We start from the raw sequence: 6,618 nt of genomic DNA, 5'->3' as shown, positions 1-6,618 counted from the left end.
GGTCAGGCCGCAGCTGGAGTACTGTGTCCAGTTCTGGGCACCGCACTTCAAGAGGGATGTGGAGAATCTGGAGAGGGTCCAGAGGAGGGCCACTCTTATGGTTGGGGGCCTCCTTGGCCAGCCCTATAAGAAGAGGCTGAGGGACCTGAATCTCTTCAGTCTCTGCAAGAGGAGACTGAGGGGGGATCTTGTGGCTGCCAACAACGTTATCAGGGGTCAGCAGCAGGGACTCGGGGAAAGTCTGTTCACCAGGACCCGCTTGGAGTCACTAGGAACAATGGCCACAAGCTGAGGGAGGATAGGTTTAGGTTAGATATTAGGAAGAACTACTTCACTGTAAGGGTGGCCAGAGCCTGGAATAGGCGTCCCAGAGAGGTGGTGCTCTCACCTTCCCTGGAAATCTTCAAGAGGAGACTGGATAGGCACCTGGCTGGGGTCTTAGGACCTGTCCCACCCCCAGTGCTCCTTCCTGCCCATAGCACGGGGTCAGACTCGATGATCTGTCTAGGTCCCTTCTGACTCATTGATTTTATCAATGATTCTATGCCCCACTCTCCCTCTGCTGCTGTGGGTCCAGCCCTGCTTCATCCCCTTCCACCCATCCACCTCTGACTGCCTGGGCTGGGGAGGCAGATCAAGACTTCCCACAGTGCAGGAGGGAGCTGCTCCTGCCCTGCTCCCTCCTGCACTGTGGAGATTGCCCCAGGACCCAGTGGGGCTGGGGCCCTATTCTTGGCGAATGGGGCCCCAGCCAGGCCAGATTGTCAGACAATCAGAGCCCAACTTCTCCTTCAGGGGTATGGGCGAGCAGTTCCCACTGCTGTGCATACCACAGTGGAACCTGGGAAGAGAGGGCACATTCCCCCTCCCCCCTTGACTGCCCCATGCCATGCCCCTGGATGACCCGCTGGGCTCCGATTGCTCCACACCCCGAACCGGCCCAACCCCAGTCACAGTGAATGGGGCCCCAGCTGAGCCAGGCTGTGAGACAATCAGAGGCCAGCAGCTCTTCCAGAGGCTGGGAGCCAGACAGTCAAGTAGAGGCGGGGCATGGCCCCCTAGTCTGTGCACAGGGAAGGTGCGCTACTGCTACTTGTCCCTGGGGAATCAAATATCCATGCACATCTGGATATGCCCTCTGTGTTTTGGCACTATACAAAAAAGTGAGATGAAAATCCTATCTAGAGATTCTAGGACCAAGTACAGACATTGCACTTCTACCAGTACAAGTGATCAGAAACAGGTCTATACCCATAACAGAACTAGAGTTTGGCACACACAAAAAGATTTAAAAATGGCAGAACGCAGTCTAAGATTTCTCCTCCCACCAAAGGGCAAATGTGTCCTCTGCTACTGATCTAAACTATACTTCTTATAGGAAACCATGCAACTTAAAACAATCCACCTTGGGCTTTTTTAATATCTGTACCTAGCCTAGGGTAACATTCTATTAGTTCCTGGTCATCGAAGTGACCATTTTTGGCTGTTATGCAGAGGTAGGAATTCTGTTCTGGGAAGTATAAGCCTGTGTTTGTAGACAACTATGTATGCATGTCCCCGGGCACATATACCAGCAACAACTTTCATAAAACGTTCTGAGTTACAGTAGGAGCTGCACTTCTGTCCACACCTTCAGTTCTCCAGATGGATCTTCTGGTTTCTCCACATTTGGCTCTGTATGCTCCCCTAAGGTCTTGGCTGTTTCTCCTGACCCTGAGGTAATCCCCAGACCTGGCTGCCCATGGCCTGGAATTACAATCTACGTACATTTACATATCTACACTGAATGTGTAATAGAAGATGATAGAATCAGAACTTATGCATGAGTATCCAGTCACATATGCAACTGGATAACTGTCATTTAGATGCACAAAGAATAATAGAATTCCACCCCAAAACTTTGGGTTTTGACTATAAATAAACTGGGGGGAGGGGAGAGGAGTGGCACTTGTTTACTTTAAAATTTTTGATTGTCATTAACATTTTTTTTCACAAATGAAAAAAATTTGTTTGGCAAAATTTTGATTTCCCACCCCTCCCCCTCAGTTAAAACTCTTTTGATGGAAAATCTTTGACTATTTCTTCTATTGACTTGTCTTCTGGACTAAGATGGAGGCAGGGGGAATCTTCATGGGTAACAGTTTTTGGCCACAAATCTGTAAGCTGTTGTATATGAACATAAATGTTCTCACTTTTGCTTTTGTGCTGGTGCAGGGGTCCTCTTGACTAAGTCAGTTAAACAAGAGCAGCTTCATTTCCATAGACTTAAAGCAGCCCTGTTTTCAGGGCAGCTTTTTCAATGGGCCCAAAATACTACAAAGCTAGGAAGAGCTCCCTCTACCCTCAGTGCAACCAGGAGATGCACAAGCCTAGTGCTCAACAGATGTCAGCTGGGCTGATCAAAGTAATGTTTAAAACATCGGGATGCTGTTCACTGGAGGAATAGTTGGCAGGGATGGGGGTGTTGCCCTCAAAATATCCAGACCTTTTTTGTAAGAGAAACAAAATACTGATATGTACGTTCACATTGACTAATAAACCTAGCCTGAAAAGAATGTAAGATAAGCTGTGACATTTCTTCAGTTCAAAAAATCTGACAAAATTGGCTGTCACCTATAAAAGCTTATGCATTTCTAAATTAGCCAGTCATACGAGATGCCTATAGACACGTGGGGCACCTGCTTCAATGTTCTGTAACTACAGCACATCGAAGTAGACTCAGTTAATCAAGTCTGCTGGAGCATGCTAATTAGCACGCTTCAGCAGCCTCGGCATCTCACTCATGCTTCAAAATGGTGGCAAGGCACTTTAAAGCTTGTCGAACAAGCTTCATTTAAAGCATTCCTGCTGCCATTTTGAATGCCATTTTGCATACATGAGACACTGCAGGTGCTTTAATTATTGCAGCTCCCAAGAGCCACTCTAATTAATACCCCCCACTCCTGGAGCACATGCGAAGATGCCCTCTCCTTGCCCTACATTTGCCTGACTTCAGACTGGCACTCACTTTCTGTTCAGTTCAAAAGGAATGGTGTTCCAGAGCAAAATGACAAGAGCAAAGTAGTGTCCAGTTGCTGGGAATTTGACTGAAGACTAAAAAGACTGGTTCATTCCTAATCTGTACTGGTAAGGACCCATTGGAGAGATTAGCATACCTGTTCTTTTCTTTCATCTTGTCTAGCTAGATCATATTCCCTTCAGAATAGGATTTATTTACTGCGTGTTTATACAGTGACTATAAACAGGGATTTTTGTTAGGGCCCTTAGTGTAATAATTAAAAATTATTATGTAAAAATTAACTTAATGATGCATAGCAATGATCTAGTTTATGTGACCAATACCAGTCACTGAGGAACCTTCCAACTTTTACACTGTTTGAGTCACCAAGATCATCTATCCCAGTTCCATACCAGAGTAGAATTACTCTCTTTGTTACAGTCTCTACTGCATTGCCCAGCCCAGGTTTAAATGTTTCCCAGTTGTATAATAAGTGTTCACAAGATATCCCAGCATTATAAGATTCCTGGAGGGATTGGCTAAGGATCCAAACATCCTGCTTTAGTGTCTGTACCACCTAGGAAGAAATTTATGAAACAGTTTGGTCCTGCTGCTTTCCGGTTATTTGGGCATCAGGGAAATATGAAACTAAGTCAGTTGGATACTCTAAGTCATCTTTTCCTGTTGACTCTGGCACAAAATTACATACCTTTGGTCTGGAAAACTGAGATATTTTCCCTCCATACCCAAGATGGTTAAATTTCATAACAGTGGATCAGCCAGGGGGAAAAGCATTCTTTTAAGAAAATACTGGATGGCTTCAGCAGCAAGTGGGACAAGATTGCAGAGTCTAACAAGGGAAAAGGAAGGAAATAAGATTAGCAGTGTGTATCTGAAACCCAAGGAGGATGATCTGTATTTGATCATATGAAAATCTAGTATATACAGTGTATGTGTGTATTTTGAGCTTGTTACTGCTGCATAATAAGTTTAATTAGCGCATTATATTTCCTTAACTTGCCTGTATATGTATGCACATAAGTATGTGTGTGGTTATTATATATAAATTTAAACACCTACATGAGAAAAAAAAAAAACATGTAGCTTAAGCTGGTTTAAACCTGTAATACAATAGACATCCAGTGCAAATAAACCAGTTTCAAAATGGCTGAAACTGGTTTAAGATAAACCTGGTTGAATGCAGTATCAGACTTAACTGATTTAAGTCAAAACCTGTAGTGTTCATGGCTTTAAATACCGGCCAGACAAGCATAAACTCAATCTATCACTTAATAAGATACCAGTGTTGAGATTGTAAGCTGAATGTAATGTGATCACTGCTACTCAATTCACTCAGCAGATGTAGTGTAGCGTTCTGCTCTGGCTGGAAGCAGTGGAGTAGTTCTGCATGAAGTGGCATTGTAATATAAAACAGTGGAGCAATTTTTACTCGAATATTGAACAAGGAGAGCAGCCAGAAGCTGGCCTGAGAGAAACAGGGGCCCCTCCCTTTCAATGGGCTGCCCTCAACAGTGTAACAAAGACCTGTCATTTATATTCACTGTGCAATAAAATGGTGTGTACGTTTAATAAAATAAATCATATAATCACATATGTACCTCACCTGTGCCTGAAGCTGTCGTTGTTCCTGTTTCCATCCCATGCAAGCAGGTCTGACAGATCCCTTCATAGCCCTGCTTTGTGTCACCCTCTTTTCCTCCCATCTACCAAGGTTTCTGCACCCTTGCCAGTACTCATCATCCCAAGGGTCTGTCCCTCTATTCTCCCCAATCCCAAGAGTTTGCTAATCCTCAGTGAAGGACCCTTATTCTCTCACCCAAAAGAAGTTCCTTTCTGCTTCTCATTTATGTCTATGTCCCCCACAAATTTACACATACGCTTCTTACTGACTCTCCTACATAATGCAGGTTTATGGCATATCAAAAGGAAGCTCCCTCCTATACTCTAGTCCTTACACTAGGTCCAAGTGTGACTGGCCTCATACAGACATTCAGTTTCTCCCGGGAGAGTCGCTTCTTGTTTAGGACAAATCATGAGTGTGCAGATGTTCAGGCTTCTTCTCCCAAAGTAAAAATGGTCACTTCAAGAGAAAAATAACCAGGGAACAATTAGAATTAAATCACTTCCAAGAGAGTGCTTGTGCATGCTGACACCACAGGCTGACCATACCCAGTCTGGGTTTGCCATTCAGGGATGCCCTATGCACTGATGCTGATCAGACAAAGGGCGTGAGCAGAACATGCTGAGATGTATGCACACCTCAGATGTATGCATGATGAGATGTATGCACAGTTCAATACCCCTGACCCCCTGCCGCCCCCAGCTTGCAACTTCTCCACTCTTTAGGGCCTCAGTATTCAAATGAATGTATACATGCCTCTGGGTAAGGTTTTCTGCTACAAGAATAAGCCTGGGAAAGTTCTCCCAGATTATCTGGAAGTGTACATACAGGCACTACTGTCAGACAGAATTCAATAGCTGTTCGGTGACACTCTGAAAGAGGTGCATTCAACGATCAGAGAGCTTTTGCTTCTAGGACTGACTTTCCTCCATTGTCTATAAGATGGCTTACAGCTAGGGGAAGGAAAAAAGAAATATGACTAATCACCTACCTGGAATGGGAAATTCCCACAATTACAAAATGCTGCATACAGCTATTTATGCAGGATGACTAAGAACATAACCCATACATACCTGAACAGATGAAAAAAATCATATCCTATCCAATTCTTGTACATTTGGTAAAGATATTGGCTGATTTTACGTTATGCTAATAATATATATTAGTAGTTTACATATCTATTAATAATAGATACAGCATTAAAGTACTGCTTTAAGGTCCACGCTGCTTTAAGGTATTAGGAAAGATAGATACATTTTCCTTTAGTGTAGAAACTCCTACCTCAAAAAATGGAGCACATTCTGTCTAAATGTGTGTAAAATGTCTACATAGAAATCTGAAGCCAAGTGAAACATGCCTGGCTTCACCATTTGTTACAAACTTGAAAATAAGACCAGATTCAGCAAAGATTTATTACAGTTCACAGATGTGTTGGGAGAACTCATTTTGACTTAATGTTTTATTCTGATATCAGATTCTGATAAAACCCCATTTTATATTCAATTCAATGGAACTGTTTAAAGATGATGGACAAGAGATGCTCTGGCTATTATTTCTATGTATTTATCTGTGTATTTTTGTATGTTGTAGAAGGAGAAGATGAAAAGATTTTGCCAAGTGAAAGCAGTATTCTACTTCTCCAATTATTTTATGATGTTGGAAGTTCAAGTCTTGACAACTGACAATTTAAATGACAATTGGAGAACTAGTAATATTATGACCTCACAAGAAACAAATGTGAGCTTGTAAAGGGAAAAATGACCTTGCTTTGGCTGTTTCAATTTAATCTGTTATTTTTCATTAGTGTTTATTTAACTTGTGTATCAAATTAACATGGGGGGGGTATGAACTTTTTAAGGTTACAAAAAGCAGAATTTAAAAACAAGAACAGAATATTTATTCATACTGATAACCTACATATACTTTTATGGACTAGGTGAAATGTGTTTTTAACTCCAATAGAAGTAAAAAAAACATT

Source organism: Crocodylus porosus, unplaced genomic scaffold (genome assembly GCF_001723895.1).
Source record: "Crocodylus porosus isolate Cpor-Errol unplaced genomic scaffold, CroPor_comp1, whole genome shotgun sequence".
NCBI lineage: Eukaryota > Metazoa > Chordata > Crocodylia > Crocodylidae > Crocodylus > Crocodylus porosus.
This window is presented reverse-complemented; position numbering follows the sequence as displayed.